At 30.7% G+C, this 16,597-nt stretch overlaps 1 protein-coding gene across 1 annotated transcript in view; it reads left to right on the forward strand.

The window, feature by feature from the left end:
• Positions 1 to 16,597, forward strand: part of LOC124357195 (organic cation transporter protein-like) — a 105,897-nt gene that overhangs the window by 13,482 nt on the left and 75,818 nt on the right. Inside the window, exon 2 of the mRNA XM_046808731.1 lies at positions 15,265 to 15,406. The gene's annotated coding sequence lies outside the window, so the exon portion shown is untranslated. The remainder of the gene's footprint in view (positions 1 to 15,264; positions 15,407 to 16,597) is intronic.

A 16,597-nucleotide genomic window follows, 5' to 3' on the forward strand; every position in this document is an offset into this window, starting at 1 on the left:
TATTTTGTTGGAATTAAATACCTCTTTTGTTTACATAGCAACTGAATTAATATTACTCAAACATACATTTAAAAAACTTTGATCACTACAAAGTGTTCTGGAATGCAAATGCAACTAAAATTGTGTAATTTAAGATTTTGTTCTATCTTGACAAGTTTTTGAGATATTCAGTACATCTAAATCCCATAAGAGTAAATTAACAATATTTCAGCTGTCACCAAATTTAGCTATTTCTTTAAAATGAGCTGGCAAGACTATTTTTTTATATTCAAGTTTTGTGTAAGAAAGGACAGTGTAGGTAGTTCTAACTTCGCTCAGCAAAGTAAAAAGATTATTTATTCATTCAATCTAATTCAAATTAGATAATCAATTTGGCAATGATTCCAGGAATATTGAGAAATCAGTGTTATCCAACAATGGTCTCAAAGAACATCAAGAGACTGACTTTCATATAAATAATCAACAAATCTTTTAACCAGAAACAATCAACAGAGTCTGGAAGCAACCTCACATGAAGACTATAATCTTCCTTGCAAGAGACTACCAAAGAAAACATCATACAAAATAAGACTGCGTTCTTTTACATAGATAAATACATTTATCAATCATAGATACAATCAACATTATAAAAAATTATTCTCCATGTATCCCCAATTACTTTGTGCCACCTGTAATTTATCCGTGGAAGGTATCTCAGTCCTTTTTTATGATCCTTTCATATCACCTAGATTATAGTTCAGTGTTATTTTTAGTTGTCCATGTGAAAAAGAAACTAGATTGTAGGTATTGTAATGTAGAGTTAGTTAATGATTTTTCTGTATAACTGAGCGATGGCAAATGTTTGAAAACTTCCCGTTACCTTCACAAACCAAACCATCCATTTTGGAAAACTAACTTTAAACAAAGTCTTTATAACAATTGGAAATGGTAAAGCTTTTTAAAGATATGGATTTGATGAAAAGTAAATGCTTAAATGTTACCGAGTTATCACTGTATGAATTTTGTGAGTATGTGTTACAGTCTGTGCTACTTATGTGGGTGAGACAGTTCTTCTTCACTTACTGATACACAACTACAATGAGGAGAAATGAGGAATATTTATGTTAGTATTAGATTGTTCAGAGATGTCATAAATAAATGTATTAAAATATGACTATAAAAGTTAATAAGTGAATATAAATCACCAAAAAGCATGTAAAAGATATCACAGCAAATTCTAGAATGTTACTAATCTTTGTAGATAAAATCATATAATATATATATATATATATATATATATATATATATATATATATATATATATTTATATATATATATATATATATTTATATATATATATATATATATAATACTTGCTCCCGGCGGAGCAAGTACTTTTTGCGATTCAATGTTTATTGAAATTATATATATATATATATATATATATATATATATATATATATATATAATATATATATATATATATATATATATATATCCAATAAGAACAGAAAACAGGAACATAGAAATTCTCTATATTTTCAAGAGATATAGGTAATCATATTAACAAAAAATAATAAACATAAGAAACATCATACGTTAATAAAACTAATTTTGAATTAGGTACAAAGAGTAAATAATTTTCCTTAATACAAGGAATATAAAGTTATAAATTCAATTTTTAGTTAAATGTGTAATTTTATTAAATAAAAGAAATTAAAATTTTAAAGGGTAATTTATATTTACGATCCATATCTTAATTTTGACCATCCGGATATTTAGTTTGTAGCACCCTCTGATGAGCTATTTTAAAGAAAAGCATTCATCTAATTTTTTGTTATGTTCCATTGCATGGGCAGAAATAGGATTGGATTTAATTTTAAGATTTGTATCGCTGCGATTTTTGTTCATTCTAAAGGGCAATGGAGTGTTGGTCTGACCAATGTAGTTCTTCGGACAGTCTTTACATGACAATTGGTAAATGACATTACTGGATTCACAAGTCACTTTATATACAATTAGTTAATATAGTGTCACTCCTAGGCCACTTATGGAGCCATTCAAATTTAAAATGTAATAATAAATGTTCTAAGAGCCTTCAAAAATTAATGAGAAATGTTTATATAATGAGAGTTACAAAACAATTCAAAAATCTATAAAATGTTAAAATCAAAGAATGAAAAAATTACTAAATAATCAAATATTAAAAGTTAATTTTAAAAAAATAAATTAAAAATTGTTTCAAAAAGCTAGCAAATCTTGAAAGATAAATAAAAATGTTATAAAAAACATTTATTAAATAAAACATTTTTTTACTAAATAGTAAAATTAATTCTTATTAAATGAAACAAACCAAAATTAACTGTTCTTAATACAATCAAGATATTTTAAGAAAAGTATTCAGCATTACAACTTCAAGAAACATCTTGAAAAAGTTAATGAATTTAATTACTATCAAAATTGTGCAAAATAAAGCACAATTTATAACTATGAAAAACAAAATACAGAAAAACTTAAAGAATTAAAGAAATCCTAAAGAAAATAAGAGCGATCTCTTTAATACTGAAAAATTACAAGACATTGCTATAAAATCTTGTAGGAAAATTTATGGTTTATCATGAGATACATTGATAAAACATCTTTAAGAAATTTACCACTTGAGAATGGTTTAGCGATTTCTACAAAATCTTGAACATAATTGATTGATACATTCACTTTAAGTTGCAAAAGTATTTTCCTAATTCAAAAGAAAATATTATAGACCTTCATACCATATTTTATTAAAAGAATATTTTAAAGAATTTATTCTGTATAATTCAGATGAAACAAACTTGATATTGCTCAATATTTAGAATCTCAAACAGATAAAATAAAACAGATAATTGAAAACATTTTAGTAGGTAATAAAAATATTAAATGTTAAATATATTTAAAATTTGAGTATCAAACACAATTAGTAAATGACTCACAAACTGAAAAATATATTTTAAATTGAAATCTTAAAGTATTTGTAAGTTTTTACATTGAGCCAGTTAAAAAAAAGATCCTTTGTGAACAAAATAACCAACTAAATGTAAGGTATGGATGGACTTTAAAAAGACATGTTTAATAAAAATGAATAATTTTAATAGTTGTTTTTTAAGGTGAAACATGCATAACAATTCAAACATTTAAGTAACAAATAACCGTAATTCTGTCAACTTCTGTAGATTATGCATATTATAGTGCATTATGCATTTAGTAGATTATAAAAATCATGTAATTCAAAAACTTTGTGTATATTTTTCCTATATATTCATTCTGTTATATCTTTCATCATTGTACTGTATGGTTCAATGACACATGAAAATTTGTAAACTATTTTAAAGGCTCAAAAAAGTGTCAGAATAATTTTAGGTTTTGACTACTTGGACTCAGTTAAGACTCACTTCAGTTCTCAGGAAATTTTAACAGTATATGGTGTGTACATTTTTTAATCAATACTATTAATTAAACAAAATTACAATTCCATCCACTTAAATTGACATAATCATAACTGTAACACCAGACATTGAGATGATTTTGCAGTAGTTCAGCATAATCTTCAGTTCTTTTGAGAAAACCTTAATATCAGGACTCAATATTTTTTAATCATGTACCACCAGAAATTGAAACTCTCTTTAGACACTTTAGATCAAAATTAAATAATTTTTAAATTGAAGTGGCTCCTTATGATTTTTCTTATTTCTTTTATGGTTACTAACTAATCTTGTTTTTTAATGTGTTAAAAATAATGTGTATAACAAATTCTGGATTTTAAATTTTTTAATTTTAAATAAGGCATTGGCATGGCAACGGGGGTGGTTGCTGCAAGAGGGCGGGCAGTCATCTAATCCATTTACTAACACTGTACAACATTACCTCACTAATATGCAGGACACTGCTTAGCTAGACTAGAGAGTAAATATTTTTGTAATTAATTTGACCTTTGTGTTAGTGGTTATGTTGCATAGAATTGTTGGTTGACAGAATTATCATATTGAAGGACGGGTTTCTGGATAAATTTACAAGCTGTATTTGGTGGCACCTTCATTTCCTGTTCAATATTAGTTATGAAAGTGGCTATTGTTAGAGGGTCACTCTGAAAGTTCTGAAATATATGAAGAGTGTATTTCCTAGAATTTCCTAAGGTTAGGCATGTTCAAAGTTATCCCCTCCATTGTCAATGTACTTTTGAAGTTGGATTTTCAACCCAGTGAAAACATCCAACCCTTAGTTTTTGGTATGAAGTAAAAATATTTATGAATCTTATAATTAATTTCACATTCAGAAGAAAAGTGGTGGCTGCACAAATGTTTCTTCAGATTTAAGTATATCCAAAAGACTTACATAGACCGGGTGAATAAGAGGAGTGTTACATTGTTTTGATGCCATTCAGGCCAAAAACTCGAAATATTTTGCAGCAGATGGGAAAAAGGCATTGTTGTGGTCTAAAATTAAACCCTTAATGTTCAACTTATGAAGAACTTCTGGCAAGCATTGTTTACTGTAGCAACTTGTCATGACAGTCCTTTGTACCTCTAGCTTAAATAGCTTTCACCGGACCCATACTGAAGAAAACAGCATACATCACCTTTAACAATCATTGTTTCTTTACCATTGTGGAGGATTATTGCAGTATGCACTGTCTGCCACTATCACAAAATAGAGTGACCCTTAAATAATTTGTTATCAATACGCCGAGTGAGATTGGGATGGAATTCAATAATTCATTGTCCAAGTTTGTTAAAATTATGAATTTTAACATCTTTTTTACAACAGAATTTGAAGAAATGAAAAGATAAATAGTTATAAGAATTCTATATAAGGGATCAATGAATTATAATTTCATAACATATATTGTAGTTGAAGCATTTTCATAAAATCTTGTGTCAATTGTAACAAAAATAATGAAATCCCATGTACTTTGGGAATATTTTTTTGAAACAATTGCACAAATGTTCAGATCTTGTTCAAATTACTTATATTTTAATTTAAGATTTAAGTACTCACTAAGTGTTCAGTATACATAAGATCTTTTAAAACAAAATTTATACTCCTTTATATGAGGGTCCTTTAAATTTGTGGGTAATTGATTTAAATTACTACATTTAAATTTTATAAATTGGCATTGTTGTTATTACTACATAAATAAATAGCCAATACAAAGAAATAAAGTATAATGAATATATCGGATCCAGATTGCATACAATAATTGTGCTATCCCATTATCTTAAAATAAAAAGCAGTGTATATCAACATAACAACAATAATAAATATAATAAGAAAAGTAATGATTTCTATAACAGTGCAGCATTTCCTGTCGTAGTAAAAATAAAGGTAATTTGAATGATAATACTTGAAGTAACTAACAAAAAGTTACATTACAAACCTTAGTTACATTATTTGATCAACTACTTAATGTGATAATCCTGCAGTTTATACTTTCTGCAGCTCGAGAGTCGTATCTCTATTCAATTGTCACACAACAGCTCAGCATTCTCCTCTTTCTGTTTACTTCATGTGGACATAACCATAAAAATGTAGTGTTTTTGGTTTACAATCTACTGTAGTAGATCATTACAATGATTTAGTAGTAGATCATTTAAGTGCTTTTTATAATTATAATGCTATTTGCCCTTCTTACACTGCTCATTACTTTAATCTGTTTTTATTTGCCTTTTTCATTTTTAAGTTAGAAATAAACAAGTAATTCAAAACCAACAATAATATTGTGTATTAGTGAGGTAATCTGTTGGTGATAACTATAAGTTACATTTTCTAAACCATTTCCAATTTTCTTAATATCTATAACAATTTTATATTAACAGACAAGTAATTTGTTTTTCAAATTGAAGGTTTTATTTATTTGATATAGTTACGTTTGCCACTAGTGTGGAATATAGTAGTGAGTGTTGCAGAGGGCCAGATGAGAGCCCAACCGTGTCCCCTCTGTCCGAAGATCATCAGCAACAAGTCCAACCTGCTGAAGCACATGCGTATCCGACACACGGATGAATACAACCCCGCTTACTGCATGCTGTGCAACAAACTCTTCAAGAACAAGTACAGTCTACGCGCGCACATCAACATCTACCACAAGTTCATGCTGAACAGTGTGCTGATCAACCTCATTACTGATCCCAGCCATTGGAGTGCATTTGATTTTCAGTTTGTTGGTTTAGTTTATATATAATAGAGCTTTATTAAACAAGTAATGAGTTATCTTAAAATCTATATATGGAAAATGGATTTTCATATTTTAATGACTCCACTGGCCACTTGAAACTGGTCTGATAAGATCCTACAGAACACACCAACTGGATCTACATGAAAGAACTGTAAATACCTTATACAAAATAGTATGGAAGAAACTTTTGTGTCTTACAAGTGATAAAACAATACAAAATTTCAACTCCCGCTATTAAATACAAATAGGTATACATTTCATTCAGTCAGTATGACATGGGACTAGGTATACTGTATGTTATAGATATTTAATAATATTAAATTCCAAAGGGCAAATGACTGTATAAATTACCGAATTCTTCATTTTAAAATTGAAATGCACTTTTCATGTACAACGATATAATTCAACAATTATACAATAATGTATATATTGTTAAAGGATCAAAGGGAATAAAATAGGTACTGGAATACAAAATAAGAAGAAATGCAGTATTTTTTTTCAGTTATCACAAATGATTAATAAAAATTGTAAAGGAAGTAGAAAGTATTCATTTTATACAATTATCACTTGTAGCAGAATGTTATGGTTAAAGCTGGAGTAGGAAATAAATTTTCAATTTTTTTAAAGAATACAAACCATTGCCAGATTTAGGCATAGATTTTAGCAACAAAATATTACTCATTTTGAAGACTGATATCACCCAGCTATAACATAGCTCAGGCTGTCGAAATTTTTATATGTACATTCTAGCGACCAAGGAACACCATAGACTGGCAACTGCATGCTGGATTTGAAGCAATGGGGTTGCTGGGTGGAGGGGGTGACAACGCATGAGTGGAATGCCAACCATCACATTGCTGATATTAAATCACGATAATTGTTATTGTTTAAATGTAAATAATTGTTATTATTATTTTGGACTGGAAAGTCTAAAAATGTATCTACAGGATTGCATTTAATATGTCCAGCACGCAACGTAACCTTATACTGTGCCACAGGCACTGCACCTTAAATTGCGGATCTTTTCCACTTTGATTCTGAACAAACCGTTAACTCCAAAAATTATAAAAATTGTTTTTATAAAATATGTTTTATCATCTCACACTTTCTCACTGATAAAAATCACCTGAGGACCAATACATAAAAAAAGTAGTAACCGACTTTACTTTTTGTAATGTTCAAAATTTAAATTTAAACTTATTTTGTTTGGTATTATATTTTTCTACCAAGGCATTAAACAACAATCCATTTTTGTTTTGTACCATCGCCAATGTCACAATGTGATATTTCATAGTACAAAATATCAGAATTTTATCTCAACTGTGTGTTGTATTGGTGTTAATGAAACACAGCAAATTAAATTTTGTGTCGCAGCAAACCATAGATTCCACCGAGTGGGTGTGGATCAGCTTCAACTCTCATAGTGTTTTATGGATAGGGATTACTAGTCTATGGTATTCCTTGGTTGCTGTTACATTCACCTGATAGATATCAGGTAACTATAACATAGCGCAGACTATCAAGAATTTTGTATGTACATTTACCAGATGAACATCACCAGCTATAACATAGCTCAGGCTGTCGAGTTTTTTATATACAACAATCTTGATGGAAATTAAGACTAAAAATGAAAAAGTGCAATTCAGAATATAATAAGTATGCAAGTACTTGTCTATGCTGTGTAAATTGTCCCAGGTAATTGAAAATACTACTGATAATGAAATTAATTTTCTGCATTAAAATCCTTGAAGTTGGTAATAAAATCATGAGCAGTATATAGAAGAGCATGTGACAAAATACTTTGGTAGAAAAATAGAAACTGGTCGCTTGTATTGGGTTTGAGATTGGTAACAATTATGTCATTAATTTTAGGTGTATATAGTAGAACCAAAGTTAAGGAAAAACAATAGGTTTATAGTTTTGTTGTTTAAATAGCTTTATTTTTTTCTCATAATGGGTTTATCAGGTTTTAAGAAGTATTATTCATGAAATTGTTGTAAAAGATAGAGGCTTGTTTGTAAACATGGATTTATAAAAGATGCATTTATGTTTCTTTAACATAAAAACTACTCTTCTGTATAGAATGCATCGAATTATTACCCAGAAAATTACTAACTTGAGGTACTTTAGTCCTATGGAAAACCAATTTTAGGTAGGAGGTGAACTGAAATATGTTAGTTCAATATAAAAAATTACACAAATATATATTGAACAAATGTACTGTGAGTTTCTAAACAAAAGTCTGTAAAATCGGCCAATTTAAGCTGTGCACTTCTCAGCATGTAGCTGGCTCTCAGAGGGTTAACATGTGAGAAAGCAAGTTTTGTACTACATTGTTGCTATCGAAACTCTTTAATTTTTTACAAGTTATCTCTGAGATTATTATTATGTCTAAGATTGTTAAAATTATAAATCCATCCGAGAGAGCTATCTTTGACCCCTTTTCCACTTAAACCTTATAAGTTTGGATTGTTTCTTGAACGTTAGTGTTAAGACCAGCATTCTGGTAATTTTCAATAGCCATGAAAATTTCTTCATGGCTAACCCAGTTTAACTTTGGGATCACCAGCCTAAGCTTTTTGACTTTTTTTCTGTTAGTCATTATCCAGAATTGTATCATCTTCTGCAGCGCCAATTTAGGCTAAGCCATGTAATCTCAAGAAAGCCTTTTTTGTGCTTTTTTGGTCCAAGATATCAGGCTTTCTTGGGATATATTCACTCTTTACTGCCTCATCTATGTTTCATGAACTTTCATCCACATTATGAGAACTGCTATAGTCCTTTTTTATCAGTCATATGTGTGATCATAAGTGTTTCCATGAGTTGTGGAGATCTTAAGATCATTCCAAGCAGTGCTCCACTTTACTTAGAGAAGGTTATGTTAAACTGGAAATATCCTGGTATCCAGAGTTTTCAAATTAAGCACTGTCTTGGCTATGCAGCACTCGGCATATTCTGTTCCTTCTTGAGTTTGGAAAGATAAGAATAAGATAATAACAGAATAGCAGGAGTAAGTGATTATGATAGCATCTGCCTAAGTATATAAGAGAGTAGGAAGAAACTTAAATGAAAAGATGTTATGTAATAGAGAAGAAACCGGTCTTGAACTCAAGCAACTCAGCCTGGTCAGAATTTTTTGTTAAAAGTAAGAATTGGGCCACACAGTTGTAAGAAGGAATTTTGAGTAGATGTATATATTACTGGGATGTACTGACTTGTCACAGGTGAGAGAGAATATGAAGATGTAATTTTTCGCACATTATAATGTAATCAAAACATAGAAGAATCTTATTACAAATTGTACAGACAATAATAAGACCGTGAGAACAATACTAGTGAAATTACAAGAACAAAATATTACAGGTATGGATTCCTTAAAACATTAAAAGAATTATTGCGTTACCATAAAGAAACGTATGAGGACAGTAATTGTTCTAAATGACTCATAAATATAAAAAACTCCAGTTTTACGCTAAGATGACGTAAAGCCTAGTTACAATCATTCCTTTTCAGAATACTGAACTGCCATTGTCATAAAAGCTTAAAGATATTGAAAACTGTGTATGATAAATATTTTAAGTGTTATGTTCATATGAAACTGTTGTATGATATATTTTGATTAAGTTTTAGCATAGCTTATTATTTGAGGGGCTGAAGAACATTTCATTTCTGAATTGTCTGAAGTTCTGACAGACTTACAAGTTTCAAAATTAAATATTTGATACATTAAAAAAAAAATAAAAAATTTATTGCTTTATTAGGTCTAGAAAGTTAGTTTAATGATGCTATTATATCAGTCACTATGTAACGTAGTGAGAAGGTTGGTACTGTTAGTTTAAAAATTTTAATCAATATATGGTTGTAACTATGACAAAGCATATTGTGAGTAACTATCGACGTCCAGTCTTGCACAAAATTTTAAGTTTAGATAACCCAATGTCAAAATTCCAGACTTAAGAAGTACATGGATGAAAGTTGCATCAACAACTTTGCACCTTCCAAAGTAACTTGTGGGTAAACAGGAAGATAACTCAATCAAACTTCTTCAACACCTATGTTTTGAAATTCTGTCAATGTTTTAGAATCACATTTTGTGTTGATTGCCTGTTCCTGAATGTGGTCAGAAAGTACGTCCACATTGATTTCAAATGGATCTCTTGTCAACTAAAATACCAGCTTTCTGTTCTAACATTGGACTACTGTCCAATTTAATTTTTATGTAATACCAAATGCCGTGATTCAAGGTCTTTAAATTCATTGATTAATTGCAGTGGTAAATGTATCTTCAAAATGGTTATCATTTCCATTTGAAAGCTTTCCAGTAGAGTAGGATTTCAAATATACTGCCTGGCATCATTACTCGAAACAATATTGCATATAATGCATTGAGGAAATAACAATAATTTTTGCCAATGAAAATCTTATAAATAAAAATGAATTGTTAAATGTGTTGGTAAGCGCTAATCTCAAGAATGGCTGGACCAATTCAGTTAATTCTTTTTGTTTTTACATTTTTGTCCATTGAAATCCGAGGAAGGTTTTTATGAAGCAAAATATAAGAAAAGTTACCTGGAATATATTTTGAAATTCAGAAAAAATGTAGTTTTTTTCACTACACAGCACAGCACTAAACACCTTCAGTTTTATATCGACAAATTGGCTGAAACATCTTTTTACATTTAAATTTTATCAAATATTAAGTAAACTGTGCTTGATCAGTAGTGTAATGCAGATAGTAAATAAAAAGTTAATATCAAAATTTTACTCCAGATCGCGCCACTGATGAATTTAAATCATCTAATGCATTTTATATATTATTTAAACACTGTTATAAAACCAACCTTCATGAACAAAGTCATGAATGTTTTCACATACGTTACTTTAAACTGGTGGGCTGCCTTAACATTATGATATTATATTTTAATGGCTTATGGAAAAACAGAGAAATGAATACTAACATGCCTCAACGATTCATTCTTTCCCTGGCTACAGTCCAAAAAAAAGTGTAACGCAAAAACTTTAATAACGATTATTTTGGAATGTTGCATAACCTTAATAAGGATTTTCCTCTTATACCGAAAGTACATAAGAAGTAGGTAGGACTTCCCCCTAGGTCGTAATAGGCTTTACAATCCTACTTATGTGTGTATTTTCTTCATCAAGACAAGGCAAACTCAACTATGTCAACACAATTTTGACCAAAATAGATTTCCGAGAACTATATAATCGAACGTATATAGTATTTTGATCGAGGCAATATGGCAAGATAAACTGCGACATAGTAGGTAAGTGAATTTAAACGGTCTTAAGTAAGCACTTTTTAACTGAAGTAGGCATCTCAGTCCTATGTAAGTATATATACTTTTTCTTCATCAGAACAACAAGGTAAACTCTACTATGGCACTAGAAATATCTTAGACCCGAAATATATGACAAGGACTGGAAATATACGCTTTTTGACCGAAGTAAGTTTCCGAGACCTGCGTGATCCAAGATTTGTGTTTTCTTGATCGGAATGACAAAGCAGATTTAGCTGTGACGTTATGTATATAATTAATTAGAATCAGAAATGGTCCTACACGTGCCAAACATGATATAATAATTACCATGAACTTAAATAATATCTACCTAAAGTATGCCTACGTATGTTGTAAAATTTTTATAGGACTCCCATCATATTACATCAAAATTGCTTTTACTAAGTAATACAAGGACTTCGGTTCTAAACATTATGTACGAAGCCGCGGGTAACAGCTAGTTTATCTATATTTATTTAATATAATCATCACTATACATTATTATCTTTTGCAGTGATTTGGAAATTTTTAGGCCTACTACTACAACATACAACTTTTCTGTCCTACTCTTTATGTTTACTGGTCGAACAAATTGCAGTACACTGAAAAACCATTGAAGTGTCAAGAATCACACGATAAACAGACTGGCACATAAGCATTATAAGAATCGCTTGCAAGTTTTGTTCCCAACACTTTTCTACCCCTAATACAGTGACCCCTAAGACTGGTGACTAATAGTTTGACCAGTAAACATCAAAAGTAGGACAGACAAGTTGTATGTTGTTGTAGTAGGCCTAAAAATTGCCAAATCACTGCAAAGTTAACAAATTAATTGTTGAATTATCAAATTTGTAAACAAACTGAGTACAGTTATTTGACATCTTACATAGTAACATATGAAATAAGGTTACTTTGTTGGGTTGGTTAGTAAGACTTTCATTCTGTTCCGTTGGGTCCTTCAATATTCCGTTGTATTGATTTATTTGTATATAGCCACGAATACAAACCCTGGTGGGACATGAACTCTCCATGAAACTTGGCTGAGCATTAGAAGAACTTATAAATCAAGGTGTTATCTTAAGAATAAATTGAGCTATAAACTGGATTTTTTTGTATTTTGCTTAACTGTTACAAAGAGCAATGGCAGAAAGTTCATTTTCTGTCTGTTTCTGTATCTCCTGCTGGATATCTCATGAACAAATTGAGTTAAAAACTTGAGATTTTGCATGTAACTTTATTTCTAGATAGGCAATGTTAAGTATGATAATGGCCATGTCCTTCTACAGGATTTGGCTGAGCGCTTGCATAGTCTATCCTCAAGTGTCTTGAGAGAAAGATTTCATTTGTAAATGTTTTCATTGAAACTTTTCTACTGAACAGCATTTCTGCATGGAAAAGAATGATTTCTCCATGATGCTGAATTTTGCTGAGTGTCAATGAAGCCTAAGACAGTAGTCTGAAAATATCTCGTCTGTCTGCCTGCAGGACATCTTGACAATGAAATGAGCTAACGTTACTGAAGCCTGTTATGCAACATGTGGTCTGGTGTAATTGTATCTATATAAAAAATTAATGACAGTTATTGTATTTGGTTATTATTGGTACATTTTTTTGTATATGTATTGATAAGTGTAGATAAGGATAACAAGATTTTAGAACATAAAACAGTTTCAAGGAGTGTGCCAAAAAATTTAACACATATGTTAAGCAAACAAAAATCAATAAAGTAATAAACTTCACAAAGTTAAATATTTGTTAGCAGAACAAGTGTATGTCAAAAATGTCAAGCATATATGGTTGGAGTGAGAAGCACAACCACAAGACTTGCTGTACACACCAGAGAATGTAAGAATTAAACTCCCAGTAACAAAAACACAAATCCATAAATGTTAAAAATTCTCAGTGATTTATTTAGTCAAAAAATTGTTTTATCTAATGACTTAAACTTTTCCTTGGTCCATAAATCAGTAAAAGCTCTGGACTTTGTGACGAATCATCTCAACTTATACCCAGTTATCTGAGGAACAAGTAGACTAGTTTGATTGTGAGGCTGGTCTCTTAACTAACAAAAGTCCCTCCCATAAAACCCAACCTTACTAAAAAGGAACTCAGTGATGTATCAATCATTCGTAAATGTTATAAGGCAAAATCTTACCAATTGGACTAGCAGCCACTAAAACCCCACCAGCTCAAGTATCAATCTCTCTCGGGACTGTTTTCCACATTACTTCATGAGAGCGCCTACTTAAGCCAACAGAGGGCTCCTGTAGTATCAGGCCATTGGTTGGGCATCACAGGGCTGTATTACGTCTCCTAATTTCTTGGTTTTCAGCACCCCCTCTACATAAGCAGAGACGCTATTCCAAGTCTGCTTGTCAGAGACCATTTTCCGAACAATAGTGCCGGTGAGAGTTGACCTATGACAATCTCGAGTCTCCCTCTTTCATTTTCCCATCGTCTGCAGGAGAAGAACGTGTGGTTGGCATTGTCGGACCATAAGGACATTCCGAGCAATCAAACACCCATCTAAAACAAGTACGTTCAAAAGTTTCCATAGCTGGTGAGGAACTGGTTGAGGTAGAAATTTACCTCCACTTGTTGCTGCTCCACCTTTTCTCTCAGGCCTTTAATCAGTCTGGCTGCTCTTTGTTCTGTAGTAGCTATCGTTCCTGCTAGTCCCTTATGAAGTGTTCTGGAGCCTCGGTGCGAGTGACCACACCATTCCCTTCGTATAACCGCTTCCTTTCGAAAATTAGTAGACCGATAAGGATGACACCTGCCTCCACGAGGATGGCCGTTTTGGGGTCAGTTTGGTAAGTACTCTCGATCCGGAGTGTCCCTTTCTTTGTACTGCCACCATCGTTTGCCTAAAACATACTTTATGTAGAGTGTCCGCCCACATCTCACACCTGTACAGGAGCACGGATTGCGTGCCGACATGATCAATATTTAAATTTTTAATATAATCATAAAATCTGTCAAAGGAGTTCCATACGTTTTGTTTAAAAAGAGAAAGGAGCCTGTACTCAGACAAATATGGACTAAAGGAATAAATATAAAGTTAAATCAAATATAAATAAGTGCAAAGGAAATAAGGAACATTTCAAGTCAGAAAAAGAAATATTTACATAAATGTCAATCCCTTACGTATGGGGGATCAAATAAGAAGAATAGACAAACACATTACAATTGGGTTTAGAACTAACACCATTCGTAGGCAATGACTTGTGAAAATAAAACCAAAAATTGGCAGGCATGTTCACTCAAAAACTGTACCACAGTGTGATGTATTCTTGTAATGAGCAATACATAAGTGATACAAAAGACTGGTATATTTGAGAGTTAAGAACAAAGGCAGTACAAGAAAATGTCTATTAGAAAAGTCTAAAAATGGTGAACATTATTGGCCTGAAAATTATCACACAAACTGGAATGAGGTCAACATTTCCAAAATTAAAGTAATCTAGGGAAAATAAGCAGATCAACTATAAAGTCAGCCTTCTGTTGATGTTAGCTACTTTGGCTGCCAATATTTAAAAAAGTATTAATTATGAAACGAAAACAATTATTGTAAAGTCAATTAAAGAAAACTCTTCCAGTAAAATCTGAACAAACATTACTTATTACAACATAATGTTGATGATGTATGATTTGAAAAGATAAAAAAATTTGGTACATTTGCAATACGTCATGAAAATAAGTCTTTACATTTCTGTGATTGAAATCTACCCTCTCTTCACATGCAAACAAAACTAAATACAGTTTTTTTTTCTTTTTTAGGTTATGCAGAAAGGGAATAAGCATAAGCCATAACACTTGGTATTTCAGGCGCAATGCACATAACATGCTGTACACACTAGAGAGGGTGAGAGAGACTGAGGAAACAATCTATATTGGCACAATGATCGAGTCATTGCTTGAGGTACATTCAATAAAGTAGTCCTTCCGACTCAATTGGAAGAATTAGATAGATTTTGTTACTATTGAAATATTAATATTGTTTAATATAAGATTCTATACATTTGTACTGAAACTATTTTTCTCTAGACCTGTAAATAACGGAGTTGTGATTTTTTTTAAGTTTGTATGGCCGTTTATCGGAATGAAATGGCAAACTAAACTGGTCAATGAACTTGGTGAGTTTTTCATGAAATCAAATGTTCTCTCTTCTATGGAGATATTTTAAATTAGAATTCATACCAAATGCCACAGTCAAACAACCCTTATAGATACTATCATTGATTTCAGTTGTGCATCCTACTCAAAATTAAAATTTTATCCCAAAGAATTGTAGATGTTACAGGACTTAATGAGCTACAATAAAATAAATAATAGTTAAATCATTAAATGTTTCAAAATCATAATATAAATTTTGGTAAAAAAAAAACCACAAGTATGAAATTATCTGAAAAATACATTTATAGAAAATTAGATGTCTGAGTGCTCACTAACTACATACGTTTGCCACATTTGGTCAAAATGGATTAATTGTTTTGTTAAACATAGAATCAAATAACAATCTTATGAATAAAATGAGTCGTATAGTAGTAGGTTTCCAAGACCTATGTATTTTTATTTTCTTCATCTGGGCAATAATACAGATAGCTATAGCGATAGAAATAAATTTTTACCAAAATTGCTGCTTCATGTGCAACACATGATATTAAGAGTCAGGTTAAAACTTTGATCATTTTAACTATGATACTAAAATAATATGTACTTGTAGTAGTCGCTATTTACACTGAAAAGTGTAATAGGACTCCATAATATAGCATTATAAGTGCTTTTACTAAGAAGTATAAGGATTTCAATTTTGAAAATTGTATACATAGCCACGAGTACCAGTTGGTGAAAGTAATATAATAGTGTGGCTGCTTTTATTAATAATAGATAATATTTTTGTAATATGTTATCATAACTAGATGAGATTGTACTGAAGACAAGTGCCAGACGTATGTCTATTATGCCCATTCCTTTTTTCAACATGAGTTAATCATCAAAGTAATTTTTTTTGGCTGAAAAGGTGTTTAATTTACTACCAGATTTAAAAAATATAATTATTATTGGAAGAAATATCTCATTTGATAGAAAAAAGCGTGATTAAGGGAAAAAA

This window comes from Homalodisca vitripennis, chromosome 3 (genome assembly GCF_021130785.1).
Source record: "Homalodisca vitripennis isolate AUS2020 chromosome 3, UT_GWSS_2.1, whole genome shotgun sequence".
In the NCBI taxonomy this organism is placed as follows: Eukaryota; Metazoa; Arthropoda; class Insecta; order Hemiptera; family Cicadellidae; genus Homalodisca; species Homalodisca vitripennis.